The 17,040-nt window shown below is 35.0% G+C and overlaps 1 long non-coding RNA gene across 1 annotated transcript; it reads left to right on the forward strand.

The window, feature by feature from the left end:
- The first annotated feature begins 3,676 nt into the window (after positions 1 to 3,676).
- On the forward strand, positions 3,677 to 7,911 carry LOC115438029 (uncharacterized). The gene is made up of 3 exons (XR_003938015.1): positions 3,677 to 3,790; positions 4,015 to 4,019; positions 7,898 to 7,911. It is a non-coding gene; the product is annotated as an uncharacterized LOC115438029 (long non-coding RNA).
- Positions 7,912 to 17,040: the final 9,129 nt, after the last annotated feature.

The raw sequence follows: 17,040 nt of genomic DNA on the forward strand, positions 1-17,040 counted from the left end.
TGACAGTGTTTCCATGGTTACTATGGAGCCTCTGAACGTCCAAATGGGTCATATCTGATGACCATGAAAAGATGAATAATGGATCAACAGGTATTAAACAGATCTGCCGATGGTTTGTGTCACCGGCGGCTGTTTAGGTCTCTATGAGTTAAAAGAGGAAATGAATGGCAACTAGAACTGCACAATATATCGTTTGAGCATCGTCATCGCGATCTACGTGTGTGCAATAGTCACATCGCGGGTCCTGTGATGTAGGAGGTAAATGAAATCAGCATGTTCTCATTGAATTTCAAGGGTACCCGACACACACTGCATGCAGCGAACCACCAATCACAATCATTCTTAGTCAGTTTGCCAAAGCAGAGCAGAGTGAGTCGCTGATAACAACACTGAAAAATGAGGAACGACCAAGAGAAAATCACTGAAAACGAAGACTTGGGGCAAAAAAGAAAAGCAACGTCAGTATCTGGAATTTTTTCAGCTACAAGAAGGGTGATAGTGAAACACATGTTCTGTGTCGATAATGTCTTGCACCTGTTGCAACAAGACATAACGCAACACAGCTGTTATATCCTCCTGAGTATTTTTTCATATCGCAATATATATCGCAGGGTTAAAAAAAAAAAAATTGCAATGTCAGTTTTTTCCCAATATCGTGCAGCCCTAATGTCAACCTTTCAGTGTTCTGTCACTTGCCACAGATGATGAACTAACAGAGAAAATTATTTTATTTATTTATTTTTTTTAATTATGCATTTACATAAACAGGTACTTAGACCAGTGGCTCTCAACCTTTTTTGGCTCATGACCACATTTTAAGATCGCAAATTTCTGGTGACCCCAGACATTGAAAGTGAGACTTTTTTTTTTTTTTTTGCTAAAATTAATTTGTTTTTGTTCATGTAATAGTTTGCTATACTACGTTGCAAATAAATGTTAATTTTAGATGACATTTAGTCTATATAATGTATATTATTATGGACGGAGGCAGTAAATCCAGGTGTAGATTACTGCACAAAGGGAGAATTTTATTTTCCTTGGTCAGGATATGTACAGTCAGTCCAGTTTGGATTTACAAGGCTGACAGTTAATACTGAACAAACAAGAACTCAAACTATGAATTATGAAAGAGCTGCAGCATCTGAAACTGACCACAATGAACATTTGACAGATAAACAGAACCACAGTGCTTCAGTTTCAGCTTCACAGTTTATCATGTCTGTTATGGATTGTGAGTGTCTCTCTAAACTCACCGTCTATTTTTTATTAGTGATTTTTTTTTTTTTATCAATTACTGTCAATTTCAGGCGACCCCACATGAGGTCCTGACCCCAAGGTTGAAAAATACTGACTTAGACATAAGGGACCACACTGACACAAAATAAAAAAAAAAAACAAAACAAACAAATTACACAACAAATCTACAGACCTATTAAACACAAAAAAGAGACAAAAAAAACCAAAACACAACAATGACAAAAAACAACAACAACATAAATAATATTATCAAGTCCTCTTTCCAGTGCTCAGGGCTGATTGAGACTTCATATAATGTACACTAACAGCAAATTTCTCCATCAAGAGGGCATAGGAGACAGCAGGACACTAACAGAAAATTCAATAAAAAAACAACAAAACAAATAGAATGTCAAGGTACCTTCGTATGAAAGAAAAGAATGAAATGCATGTGAATCTGAGACAGAGGCATTGTATAAGTAACAAAGTGGTGAACAAAAGGTTGTGTAAGTTTGTGTCTCCATCTTGTCAAATAATATACAGTACTTTAACAAGAACGACAGAGCCATGCAGTGTAAAGGCCAAAACATTTGCGCACATTACAAATGACTTCTTTTTGTGGCTAATGCTGTGGGTCAGATACAACGGTGTCAAAGAACAGCTGTGGAATGAATGCTGAATTGTTGAGAAAAGGCCAGAACATTTACAGTCATTAAACATTCGCTGACTGGATGTAAGAGTCTGATTGGCCCCCGTGGCCGTGAGGGTTGTCGTCTTGGTTTTACATCTTTCAGTAGTAATTATCCATCATATAAAAAAACCTTATATATATGAAAAAAAAAATAAAAAATTTAAATATACAACAGTTTCAAACTACATGACATTATTAATAAGTGCTGTGTTTACACTTATGATCACATTAGAGCTGAAAAGGATGAACTGAATTCTCACTAGAGTCAGAAAGACTGTCTAATAATGGACCCCGGGACTTCAGATTGTCTGTTTTCCACATATCTCCTTCAACTCAAGCATTCAGACACATCTGCTTCCTCCTAATTGGTTCCATCCTCTAAGAAATATTCAAGTATTCAGTGTCTGTCATGAAATTTTTCAATAACGCGTCTGTTTGGATCCTTTGGACGACCGAATGCAATGATGAGTTCAAATAAGTGCAGTGCTGTGTTTGTCAGTGGCATAAACCTGCGCCATAACCTAAGATACCTATAGTAACAGTAGTTGCTTTTCCATTGACCCTCAAATTGTGCGAATATAACATGTACATAAAAATTAACCAAATGGAAAAATGACAACTTTGTCCAAATATTTGTGTTTGGATTAAAAGTTTTAGCACTGGCAAGAGGTGTTTTTTTCTGGGTGTAGTGCAATTGGAATATCACGCAAAACTGAAATAGAAAGACCTTTTCCCGCAACTACAGTCATATGAATAAAACAAAAAATAAAAAAATCGGATGTTGACAAACGTTACAACAAGCGAAAAAGAAGAGAAACATGTCGCGGTATGTGTGGACACACAAGAAAAGCGAATTATTTTTTAATTTAGTACGAGATAGTGGGATAATATATAATAATAATGAATATATCTGTAAATCAACGCCATATTTACATTTGTCGCCATGTTTACGGAATGACTTCTCATGTCATCTCGTGATAATAAATAAACAAATTGTCGCATTTGTGATTTAATAGAAAACTGACATTCTGTACTTCAGTTTTTTCGACATTTAGTAAATATTGGTAAAGTTTTGCGCAGATGTCCAATGGAAAAACAACTAATAACTGCTGCAACAACTTCCACATGCATCAATATTTTAGTGTTTAGTCTCCTTTCTGAAAGTGGACCAGATCACAGACTTTTACCCAGTGTTTTTCAACCTCGGGGTTGGAACCCCATGTGGGGTCGCCTGGAATTCAAATGGGGTCACCTGAAATTTCTAGTGATTGATAAAAAAAAATTAAGGAATACTAATAAAAAATATTTTTAAATGATTCAATATATATTTCATTATAATTAAAACTATACACACTTTTCCTGATAAAAATCAAATAAAGTGCAGTTTATAATATCTGAGAGGGCATATCTTGATTCTCACGATCATGTGACCGCTCCGTGTCTTTCAAATGTTCATTGTGGTCAGTTTCAGATGCTGCAGCTCTTTCATAATTCATAGTTTGAGTTCTTGTTTGTTCAGTATTAATTGTCAGCCTTGTAAATCTGTTTGTAATGTTAATTTCTGGTTTAAAAATAGGCCTATTTACTATAATAAAGTATTGTGTACATAAAGTCCATACAATAACATCTGGTTGAAATTCAAATTGTAATCATATGTAATATATACTGTAGAGCTTCATCATTAAATACACCTTAATTACGTATCATTAATTTCTTTGAATTTCATGGAATTCCAGTTCTACATCCTGCAATTTTAATTTGAAATGTAATTCCACAACCTGTTTGCAATCTCAATTCAAATTCAAGAATTGAATTGGAATTTAGGGGTCATTCTCAATTCAATTCTGAATTTTGTACAACCCCGTTCCAGAGCTCCTAGAACTTTCAAAATCTCGCAGCCATTTACAATTTACTGCATGCGATAATACTGCTTCTTCTCCAGCTTATAGTACAGGGGTTAGTGAAATTACTGTTGTGACCCAATAAAGCCTATAAAGTGCAACATCTCAGGTTTCAGAAACTGTTGGAATTTTTCCAATTGCACAAACGATGAAAGACTTACATCTGTCCAAAGTGTGTAAGTGCAGGGTGTGTCAGCGATGACACGTCAGGTCTGAAAGAGTTAAGCCCTGGTTGGTCTGTGTGGCTCTAGCCTGAGGAAAGAACACATGACCACTGGCGATCTGAACTTAGCCACAAACGCCGTGTCACTCCACTGCCTCAGCAATGCCCTTGCCCACAGCAAAGACTGGAGAAGAAAAACACTAGCTGTTATGTCCTTAATCTAAGATGTTACAGTGAGGCCCACAGGTGCAGCAGCCTTAACATTTCTTTTTCATCCTATCAATATAACAGACACTTTCTGCAAGACGTGCAAGTATTTTACTGTACTTTCACACCAAATGGTTTATGTTTTCGAGATCATACTGTATGTCTGACTCTTAAATTACCTGAGAATATTGGAATATGCTGACTACAGTAGAACTCAGGAAAAGGAAATGAAATGAATCACCGTTAGATAGATAGGCAAATATTTTAAAATACGTTTGTAGTTATTTAGAACATTTTAATTTATTGAAGATTGTAATTGTGTCTCTTATTCATTTATTCATTCATTTATTTCGAGCATTTACAGAATACATGCAAATTCAAAATTCCAAAAATCATTCACCTATACTCGAAAAGGAGTGGGAAGAAGAAAAACTTATTTAATCCCACCCCCATTCTCATCATCAAATAACATTTTCAATACTCACTCCTGTCCTTTGATTTCAAGCCAGAACAATGAACAAAATAGGCCTAAACCAAATTAGAATGAACTCATTTGGCAGCATTTACATTGTATAACGAAAATGTGTGTGAAAAAAAGAAACAAAGTACATTCCTGGTGGTGTTACCACAGCTAACAGTTAACCGTCAACTTACATGATAATAATTACAGGGTGGGGAAGCAAAATTTACAATGAACATTTAGTTGTTTTGTCTCAGCAGGCACTACGTCAATTGTTTTGAAACCAAACATATATTGATGTCATAATCATACCTAACACTATTATCCATACCTTTTCAGAAACTTTTGCCCATATGAGTAATCAGGAAAGCAAACGTCAAAGAGTGTGTGATTTGCTGAATGCACTCGTCACACCAAAGGAGATTTCAAACATAGTTGGAGTGTCCATAAAGACTGTTTAGAATGGAAAGAAGAGAATGACTATGAGCAAAACTATTACGAGAAAGTCTGGAAGATACTATTAAAGAAGAATGGGAGAAGTTGTCACCCCAATATTTGAGGAACACTTGCACAAGTTTCAGGAAGTGTGTGAAGGCAGTTATTGAGAAAGAAGGAGGACACATAGAATAAAAACATTTTCTAGTATGTCCATTTTCTTGTGGCAAATAAATTCTCATGACTTTCAATAAACTAACTGGTCATACACTGTCTTTCAATCCCTGCCTCAAAATATTGTAAATTTTGCTTCCCCACCCTGTACATACCAACAATGGTAAAAACGAAAAACTACAGTACCACAAGCGGTAAAGAACAGCAATAATTACAAACAATGGTAAGAAAAAAAACAAAAAACTACAATAGCAGACAGTAATGGACGACTCATACCTACTAGATGAGGAACAACAAGCACACATTAACATTTAAGACAGAATATTGATGTAACATCAGTTTTAAGACCCTCCATCTTTATACTCAGATTCAGATTCAAGTTTATTTGTCATTTCAGCATATAAAAATACACAGAAACGAAATATTGTACTCAGGTCCCTGACTGTCAGCAGCATTTAGTAAAAATAGTATAAGTTACTGATAAAATAATTTAAAAAAAAATAAAATGCTGATATAAAAAAATAGCAATAACAATAACACCCCCCCTAAAAATTACTTATAAATAACTAAAAAAAAAAAGTTTTATTTGTAAAGTGCACAGCAGTGAAGTGCCAATTTAAAGGTGCATTCTGGGCTCAAATACTGGGACCAGACCATACGTTTATAGAACAGTTTAAGTCAGTGGATATTTTGGATATATCACATGTTTAAGGGCTCCCATTTATAAGCTGAGGACTGCTTCTGGGGTGTCCTATTACAAAATATTTCCTGTAAATGAATTGTCGATTTTACCTGTTTGTAATAATTTTGTAATAAATTGATTGATTGACTGATTGATTGATTGCAGGTGTTAAAATACAACTAACATTCAGTTCTGAACATACATTGTTTGTTTCAGGATAATAACACTGGTCAACAACAAATTTATTGTTTAAGTTTTTTGAGCTGATTTAGGATAATTTTGGTGTGCTGAATCCAAAAATCACATTCATTTTGCTCAATCAGGTCAACTTTCTGAACTATGCTACATATTGGCTTTTTAACATTTTTGCTTACATTTATGGGCATTTTCACATCATATGATACAAAATTCTTTCATATTTCTTGCAATAAACGACTTCTGAAGATTTTACTTTTGCCAATTTATGATTAATGTTTTTTTTTAATATTACAGGTGAATGAAATGGCTTCGACTAGAAGATCTTGCAAAAATAAGCCTGACATATTCTGCTACATCTGCAGTGACTACACCATTGTACCTAACAGGAATCAAGTCACAAGTTTCATAAAGTGTGCTTACCCATCTTATTTTGGTATTAATTATTATATTTTGTGAGAAGATCAAATTTTTCAAAACCAAATTAGCAAAAAAAAACCTGACCTGACTAAGAAAAACAGATGTCATTTTTGGATTTAGCGGTGCAAAATGGTCCTAATTCAGTTGAAAAAACCTAGACAACTTGCAAAAAACATTTTTTTTGTAACCCAGTGTAATTAGACTGCTTTACATAATCTGAAGTGGTACAGATGCTGCTGCTGAACTTCAATGTAAACCACTCACACACAATGTATTCTGTGGTATAAGATCCACCAACACCATTTACAATATCAGGGGGTGTGTATTAATTTTATGTCCAATTAAACTCTTCCCATGTCCCCTATTGTGGACCTCTGAGCTAGCTAGCAATTACGGATGGTTGGTGGCCATCAGAGCAGGGCTTAACAGGAGAAGGAGCAGCCAGCCTCCATTCCTGTTTTTACAGAAAAAAGGCATAAAAAGAAAATTGCACTCAACTTGTCATTTCACAGGGAAATTTCCTTGCAACAAAATCAAGGCTCTGATTACGCTGCAGCAAAATGTGATGCAGGTGGCATTATGCTTATTCCAAAATGTAATTTGATTTGCAATTTAGTTGAATATGAACATAATGTGTCTGAGACAGGGTTGCATATTGATGTTCATGTGCAACACATCTGCCGCGTGTTCTCTACCCTCAAGGTTTTGAATTCTTACAATATCTACAGCTCACATGACGACTGTACAAAGCACTGAGGTTAACCAAAGGCAACAAAAACAATTTGGTTCAACATCTGGGTCATGGTTTCATATCAACTATTAAACTTGAATTCAATTAAAGCACATCTTATTCCATAAAGAGTGATTATACCGTAATTTTGATGGTTGTTTTCAATATAATTACGACAAACAATTTCCCTTCACATGTGGGTATTTTCAGACAGACAGCCGGCAGTGTTTATAGCCACACAATCAATTTAGAATTGCACTGGCATAGAGAGGAAAATATGAAAGCCCCCTTTGGAGGACTCGAAAGGTTTTTTTATTCATCAAAACCCCATTTGTTTTACTGTTGCACCATGACTTCTAAGACTAGGCAGCAACTGCAGGGAGGATAAGACTAATATGGAGCTGCCAGATAATGTTGTGATTTGACACACAGCTTCATAATTCAACAGACATCTCCAGTTGCCACATTGCAATAGTTTAGGTGACGGGAAGATAGTGAATGTCATAAGAAGACATGAATCAAATTTTGACCAAATGCAACAGTTTAAAGCCAAGAGTGTCCTCTTTTTTTTTTGTTGTAAACTTTAATATTTAATATTGTAAGGTAAATTATTTTTGATTTTGATTTTATTTGCACGAAATAAAAACAGCAATAGAAAAAACAAGCATTCAAACAAGTAACAAAATTGTGCAGGAGAGGTTAGAAGCCAAAAAGAAGGCTTATATGAATACCTCCCCCCGAAAAGAACAATACAAAAAAAAAAAAAAAGAATTAAAAAAACACAATATAACTGAAATAATAAACTAAAGTAAAAACAATAAAAATGTAATCCACATTACAAATCATCAAATACAAATCAAGTGATACGCAGCCTTACATTTTTTCATGCATTAAAGTCCTTTTCAGATGCTTTTCAAACAATGATAAAGTAGATGTTGATTGAAGCTCAGGTCTTAGATTATTCCACAGATTTGGTCCACCATATTTCAGAGAATACTGACAGACTGAAGTTTGGCAGTACGGAAGATAACATTTGTTTGAAAATCGTGTCGGAAAGTTGTGAATAACAGAAGACAACATAAAGAAATTGTGAAAAACTTTAGGAAGAATATGAGTTAAGTGAACATAATTGGACATGAAGACACAGCTCTGGTAAACGTTCACATCAAAAACTGAGAAGATTGAATTTTTTGAAAAGAGGAGCAGATGAGTCGAGTCTCTTAGAAAAACTGATGATTCTTAAAAAATTTCTTTTGAATTAAGAGAATCTTATTGAGATACGTGGGGCAGCTTGCCACCAGTATTGCAATAAATAATGTAAGGATAAATTAAGAAATAATAAAAAGTCAAGAAACAAGAATGATTTATCAATGAACGAACTCTGTTCAAAATGCCGATTGACTTCATGATTTTTTTTTAGACAAGATTAATATGAGATTTCCAATTCAATTTTTCATCTACAATAACACCCAAAAATTTAACATAAGATACCGGGGTTATTTCAAAGTTATCTATAAATTATTGTCATATTATACTGAGTATACAGGGTGGGGAAGCAAAATTTACAATGAACATTTAGTTGTTTTTTCTCAGCAGGCACTACATCAATTGTTTTGAAACCAAACATATACTGATGTCATAATCATACCTAACACTATTATCCATACCTTCTCAGAAATTTTTGTCCATATGAGTAATCAGGAAAGCAAACGTCAAAGAGTGTGTGATTTGCTGAATGCACTCGTCACACCAAAGGAGATTTCAAAAATAGTCGGAGTGTCCATAAAGACTGTTTATAATGGAAAGAAGAGAATGACTATGAGCAAAACTATTACCAGAAAGTCTGGAAGATACTATTAAAGAAGAATGGGAGAAGTTGTCACCTGAATATTTGAGGAACACTTGCGCAAGTTTCAGGAAGCGTGTGAAGGCAGTTATTGAGAAAGAAGGAGGACACATAGAATAAAAACATTTTCTATTATGGAAATTTTCTTGTGGCAAATAAATTCTCATGACTTTCAATAAACTAATTGGTCATACACTGTCTTTCAATCCCTGCCTCAAAATATTGTAAATTTTGCTTCCCCACCCTGTATGTCCAAGTGCACAAGGACGGAAAAGAATGGAGAGTTTTCCAGATTAGTTATCACACTAAAGGATTAGTCAAGTGTGATGAACATGCATGGCACATATCTCTTGTTTGTTAGGCATGACAAGTTACAGCAGCTGCATGTGTAAAAAGGCAATTACTGTTTTATGCACGTTTTTGTAGTCATGTCCAGTTTACTGCTGTGAAAGGAGTTCTTGGGTCTAAATGGAAGCACCGTGCACTGAGGCTGAATGAAAAAATAAACAGTAAAGTGGTCACTGATAGGGGCGAGACTTAAAGGAGACACACAGTATTGTTTGGTTATTTTCTATGGATAATGTTACACTGATCTTAGCAAACTCTGTCAAATTTTAGAATCCAGAGGTGAATGTGTAGGATATAAAACCATGATCTGCAATTGACAAAGTGAGGCTCCAGTTTATTTAATTTAATATCGTTTATTAGTTTATTGTATCATGGACAATCCTAAATGATTAACTGTATCAATAACAGTAAAAAGGGGCAGCTTTAGCTGACAGGGCTAGTATCCTGCTCTGCTCTGAGAATTTGATTTTCCTTGGTCAGGATATGTACAGTCAGTCCAGTTTGGATTTACAAGGCTGACAATTAATATAGAACAAACAAGAACTGAAACTATGAATTATGAAAGAGCTGCAGCATCTGAAACCGACCACAATGAACATTTGACAGATAAACAGAACCACAGTGCTGCAGTTTCAGCTTCACAGTTTGTCATGTCTTTTATGGATTGGGATTGTCTCTCTCAACTCACCATATATTTTTTATTAGTGATTTTTTTTTTATCAATTACTATCAATTTCAGTCAACCCCATTTGAATTCCAGACAACCCCACATGGGGTCCCGACCCCAAGGTTGAAAAACACTGATTTATAAAGTTGCACAGTGGGTGGCAGAAATGTGCATAATGTACTTAAAATGGACATATTCTTAACCCTATAAAACCATTTGTATCATATTTGTTACACCAGGTCCTGAGATCTCTATTTAATCAACAAGATCAATATTTTGCTTAAAAACCTGTTGTATGTGACCTGATATGCGTTTTCTTCCGCCTGGTGGATTATCATCCCACTGCAGCCAGTGGAAGGGCTTTTTCAATATGGCCACTATTGTTAAATCATCCACATACTTTTTGCAGGAAAGTCTTTGGTAATTTTCAAAAAGTTACATTAAAAAGAACATATATATTGTTATTCCTTTTTTTTAAGAGAGTGAGGTTTTTCTTTTTTTTTAAAAATGGAATTATGCATTTTAAAACATTTCTCTGTGGTCTACATAAACTGTAAATGCTCTGCTTGGGTCTGAATTCTTCATTAATTCAACTCCACAGGTCCGTCTTCAGCTCTATTTCTGAGAAATGACACCGGAAAGGTCGTTTTGAGCGCTGGCCCTTTAAATGCACATGAGCCCACCCCCTCCAGGTTGTTGGCTGTGCTGCTCTGTCCTGTTCAACCAACAACTGAACATTTTAGATAACTGGCTCAAAGTTTGGACATATTTTCAGTATGGACTACAAACAATTATGTCGTGCTCAGAGAAATGTTCTTCGGAAGTCTTGACCTTATATGTACAAATGTCGTTACGTAACTAGTTATAGACATAACAAATTAAGCAGGAATTAAAACAGGTTGTAGAAATCCACTCAATTTTTGCCAGAATGAATATAAAGATAGTTTTGCAGCACCTGGAGGGTTCAAATTCAAACTTAATTAACTATTAGGGTCCAAATACACAAATAAATGAACCAAAGACTAATAAAAGTAGGTTTAGCAAAATATGACCCCTTTAAATAAGTACTTCATGTACTGAAATAATGCATTGTTACTTGATAACTGATTATTTATAGTACAGTTAAATTGTGTTAAAAACATGTGCATCAAATTTGATACTGCAGATATATAAGGTGCTTTATAAAAACACCAAATGTACCAAATGTGACACAAAAATTTATTGTAAACAAAATGTTTTGTTTGGATTTTGTTAAAAGGTCAAACGAAGATCTCAATTAAAAAAGAAAAAGTAATATTGTGGCTAGTTTTTGATGGGTCAGGTTAGGGTTAAAATACAAAGCTGGGAAAGAATTCACTGAAGTTTTGGCCACTATTTTAAAAATGGCACAAAACTTTATTACCTCCACTAAATATCTGTCTCATCATACAGCACATTATCCACTTTATTTCACAGAATTCTACATTACCATAATGCCTAGAAGTCCCCGTCTTCCAGGACAGCACTTCACACCATGAAAAACAGGTGTCGGGGTTTTTTCAAATCCCCAAACAAAGCCTGAAAAAAGCACTTGCTTCAAGCCATTAGATGTGAGGGTACCTCAGGCAAACAGTGGGGCCCTGCCGCATCACACACATAATGTCACTGGTGTAGCAAACACAACGTAACAAGTAAGAATGAGCTGCAGATGCATGTTTGGATGTTAGGTGGTTTGTGTCTGAAACACTAGCACCATCCAGCTTTTTGTTTCTGCTGCTACTCATCAAATATAGTCAAGAAATGTCAGCCGCAGCTCCTGTACCAGTCTGCAGTGGATTGTAAACAGCATCTGAACTGGTACGACCCCATGCACGCATGCAAGTCAGAATCAGCTAGTGATGTGACGTTCACCAACGAATCGAATCTTTTGAACAGCTCTTTGAAATGAATGATGGGAACTGAGTCTTTGTAAAGAGTCGTTCATTTGAATTTCCCCATTGTGGGATCAATAAAGGAATATCTTTTTTTTTTTTTTTTTTTTTTTGATTAACTGTGATGAACCCTTTCATGCATACTGGTCACTACAGTGGACAGCTATTCTACAGCTGTTCTCTTGTATATTCATGGGTTTTGTTGTTCTTCTCGCTGTTTTCTTTTTTTTTTTTTACACATATATCTTTATTAAAGTGTTAAGACACTACATATCTTTCTGACATGCATTGGTAACATTATGTAGATCTCTCCTGAGCATAAACCCCCAGAATCACAAACCCTCCCCATAGTTTTCACACAATTTATCAGTAAATACATGTTTCTGTGCGTCAAAAATTAACAGTGTGATGTCCAGCTAAGTGGACATTTTTGCAACTTCATGAAAAATAGGTTCATAAGAATTTTTTTTTTCATTATTATTTTTTTAATGTATTTTTTAATTTTTAAAAAAATATATTTTATTTTATTTATTTATTTTTCTGAAGAAAATTTTCCAATCGCATTGTTTTTTTCATGCCTAAAGAGGAATAAAAACATTCAGGAAAAATTTTGATTAAGGTTCTCATAATTCGTGCATGAAAGGGTTAATCACTGTTGTGTTTTGTGCAATTTTTTCCGTATGTTTACACACATTTATTGTTCTTGTTCTGAGGGAAAATGCACTACAGTTGTTAAGGTATTTAAGTAATTGCAATAATAAATCGCTTTTGTGTTTTGTGCATCTTTTCTGTATGTTTACCAACCTACTGTTCTTGTTCTGACAATTGCACTACAGTTTAGGTATTTAAGTAATTGCAGTGATTAATCACTGTTGTATTTTGTGCAATTTTTTCTGTATGTTTACACACATTTACTGTTCTTGTTTTGAGAAGAATAAAATGTTATTTCATAAGAAAATGTTTTATTTTCTTCTTCATTTTTAGGCTACAGACTAGTCCACATAATGTACCGTGATGTTTTTGGTCAAATTCCAGCATTTGCCTAATGTCACCTCTCATGTCATGGATTTAGCCCACACATTTGAACTAACTATTCTTTTTTACAGTAAGATAATATTTACTGCCGCGCCAATTAAACACCTTTAAAATGTAATGTCAATCATCACATGTAGCAGTGGTGATTTCTCATAGACTGCAAGGGAAGCCCGGCTTCCCCTAAAATTAAATGGTTAAATATGTTCGGTTGTGTTGACATTTTATTGACAACAAATGTCTTAGAACACGTTCATCTCAAAGATGAGTTCGTTCAGAATCAGCTTTATCGGAAATCAACGGACGCGATGTTGTTCACTTCTCATCCATTCCCGTACCTCTGTTTTCCCATGCGATCTCTGCTCAGTGCATTTGTCCGTAGACTCCGGGTGTCTCTGGGCTTCAATGGGACTGAGTGGAACAGTTTTTTTCATTGCCTCAAAACTGGACGGTAATTGGATAAATGCAACGATATTGTCCCGCCCCTGGACGCCGGGAGTCTCTGGGGGTGAATGGAGCTGTGGGCGGAGCTCAGCCGGGCTGGACGCCAGAATCCCATGTGCTGATTGGAGGATCAGTCGAAAGGCTGAATCCCGTTTGATTGACAGCTCATACCGTTGCACATTCTGCTGTGAAATCGAGAGAGAAACCACTATGAAATTACTCGTTCATTTCTTGCACTGTAAATAAAACACACTCATTGCACTTCCTTGTTTCAATTTAAGATAATTTCAGCATTTTCTTGTTTCAGTTACATAATTTAATCATTTCTTGTTCGAGTTTTATATCGTTTTGTAGATAGTTAAATCAATCAAACTGTCGGCTAGGTCGGAGTGAAAGGAGCATCTGTTTAAAAAGGCTGTAGTCTAACACCCACAACACACTGGGCCAAGGCAATCTGAGCAGAGAGGACACTGGTCCAGTCCCTGGAAAAGACAATTACTTGGTATGATGAGGTCACTGACCGTTTTCTTATAAAGGAACGGAGGGCCGAATGTATGTTTAAATAACTTGACAATTTTTTTTTTTTTTTTTTTTTTGATGTAAGCCGACAATGAGCTTCCCCTGTCTGAGAGACGAGCAGCCACCACTGACATGTAGCCTATTTAGTCATTAAAACATTGGTGTTTCAAAATAATGCAAAAAACATAAAAGAGCCAGTCTTTTGAACGGTTCTTTTCAGTGAACGACTCCTGATTGAACGGCTCCCTTCAAAGAGCCAAAAGTCCCATCACTAGAATCAGCAAATACAGCGTCGACGTTGTTAATATTGCAGATTAGTCCGACTTCCTAGAGGTGATACCGAGTCTTTTTTTCTCGTCTTGCAATATCACTGAATCCCAAGCGGCCGACCGATTCCTCTGCTCTTTTCCTAAAGGTACCTGCAGACGTCTTTTCAAGTGCTGCCAGTTGTACACGGAGAGGCACTCATGCCAGAACGAGAAAATCATTTCTTCTCATAGAGTTAAGGTGTAAAGTTCAGAGATGAAAATTCAAGGTGGAGTTGTGTCATGTCAGCGATGGCAGCAGTCTTACTATGGGTAAAATTGAAAGGAGACATAGAGGCTGTCTCTTTCAAATAAAGATGAGGCTGATATGAGCAGTTCAGCAGACGAGTTTTGACCCGTGTCTCTCCCCCTTTTTACGAGGATTCTCAACATCTGCCCACTGTAAATGTTTAGCGGTGTGTCTGAAGTGATCTTTCCACCACTGACTTCACTGTAGATCGAATGAAAAACAAAAAAAAAAAAAAAAACTATCCTCCTTGGCTTTTGAAACCATGTGAGATGTTTGAAGGTACAATCTTTATTCTATCATTTTCATTTGGTAGTGGTTTATTGTTCTTATTTATCTATTAATTTTATTTATTTATTTATTTGTTATTTGTTATTAGTTATTTGTTTTTAATTGTGTGGCTTTTTATGTTTTTTAAACTATTCTTGTATTCTATTCTTTTATTTGGGTTTTATTTATTCTTCTGTATAGCACTCTTTTCTTTTTTGTACAGTTTCTATGTCTTTAAATCTAGTCTGTATCTTATTCTTCTATTTTGGTTTTAATTATTCTGTGCAGCACTTTGGTCCACTGCGGTTGTTTTAAAGTGCTTTACAAATGAAGTTGGATTGGAACTATCTGACCCCAAATAAGAAATAGCAGAATTAAATAGAACAAAAATGCACTTATTTTTCATTGTAGACACTATAAACACAGCACACTTCATTTGTAAATATTCATTAATTCCTCATATTCAGGCTGCAACATAATAGCAATTTAGGGCTAATAATGACATTAATTAAATAATATTGAGACCAGAGACAAGGGATGTGAACATATAAATATATTAACAGGTAATTGCATTCGCCGTATACGACAGTTTAATGATATTTTGGTGTTAATTGAAGATTTTGTTAATTAAAAAGATTTGTCTTTTCTGTACATAATGTTAGATTCTGCTACCATTTCAACTGTTTATTATGTAGGATTATAACAGCAGCTGTGTCAAAATAGTATGTGTTTTAACCCTTTAACCCCTGATGTGTCTGTGGTGAGTGTTTTGAATGTAATTATTTTGATTTATTTTGAATATTCATTAAAATTCAACCATTTGCTCAAAACAAAGAGCAGTGAATGAGACAGACTCGCTTTAAAAAAAAATCATTTGGGCTTTTTTTTTTTTTTTAAATATCATTTTCCTTGTTTTGTTTTTTTACTGTTGTTTACAATGTTGTGATTTCCCTTTATTTGTTTGTTGCTGTGTTTTTACCTAGTTTTGACCATGTAATTGCTTTTTGGAGTTCAACCAGGTACAAAAAAGCAGCTGGAATGATTTAGAAAAAAAGGGCAAAATAGAAATACTTGTTGTTCAGTGTGTGTTCCGGTTCACAGGTCATGTTCAACATCCTAAATCTCTTATTGATGTACATTCGGAGTGCCTTATTTTGTAAAAACCTGCGAAACTTAAATTCCTCTCTTTGTCTTTTTCTGTTTTTCCATCCTGTTTTGACCTTAAAACACACAGTAAAACAAAACCACTGAACAAAAGCTTGTTTCACTGAAATAATGTCTTGGGGGTTTTAACCCTTTATCGGGCAACTGACTCTTTTTTATTTATTTATTTATTTTTATTTCTGCATACGTTAAAAGACAGTGAAATCAACAGTTACAGTGAGTCAACAGTCTCAGGTCCAGTGGGGTCTCCAGGGTCTGTAAGGTCCACCTCTGCATGAACAGTGAGTGGACCTGCTTTGTTAGGTACCATGAAGTAATGGTACTAATGTAAGGAATGATGTTCAAAGGGAGAATGTGGATGTGGACAGGGGTCTGGAACAGCACTGATGTTGGTTTAATGTTCTAAAATACATGTTCCTTTCACCTTACATGTGTTTTTCTTGTATTTTTTTTGCCTATACTCCTTGGATTTTTTTTTGTCACTTATGGGTAAGGAACCAAATATGGTAACTTCATTGACCTTAATTTTCTACATGACAATAAAAAAAGAAAATTTCACAAATGTAATAAAGTCTTGTTATGTCCTCCAATTACACACTAAAGTGGGGTACACACATAAGGATTACACTGGGTTACAAAAAAATGTTTTTTGCAAGTTGTCTAGGTTTTTTCAACTGAATTAGGACCATTTTGCACCGCTAAATCCAAAAATGACATCTGTTTTTCTCAATCAGGTCAGGTTTTTTTGCTAATTTGATTCTGAAAAATTTGATATTCTCAGAAAATTGATTACATTTTTGTAAACTTTATCTTGGTCACCAAGTTTAATACCAAAATAAGATTGGTAAGCACACTTTATGAAACTTGTGACTTGATTCCTGTTAGGTACAATGGTGTATTCACCGCAGATGTAGCAGAATACGTCAGGCTTATTTTTGCAAGATCTTCTAGTCGAAGCCATTTCATTCACCTGTAATATTAAAAAAAACATTAA

This window comes from Sphaeramia orbicularis, chromosome 3 (assembly GCF_902148855.1).
Source record: "Sphaeramia orbicularis chromosome 3, fSphaOr1.1, whole genome shotgun sequence".
NCBI classification, from domain to species: Eukaryota; Metazoa; Chordata; class Actinopteri; order Kurtiformes; family Apogonidae; genus Sphaeramia; species Sphaeramia orbicularis.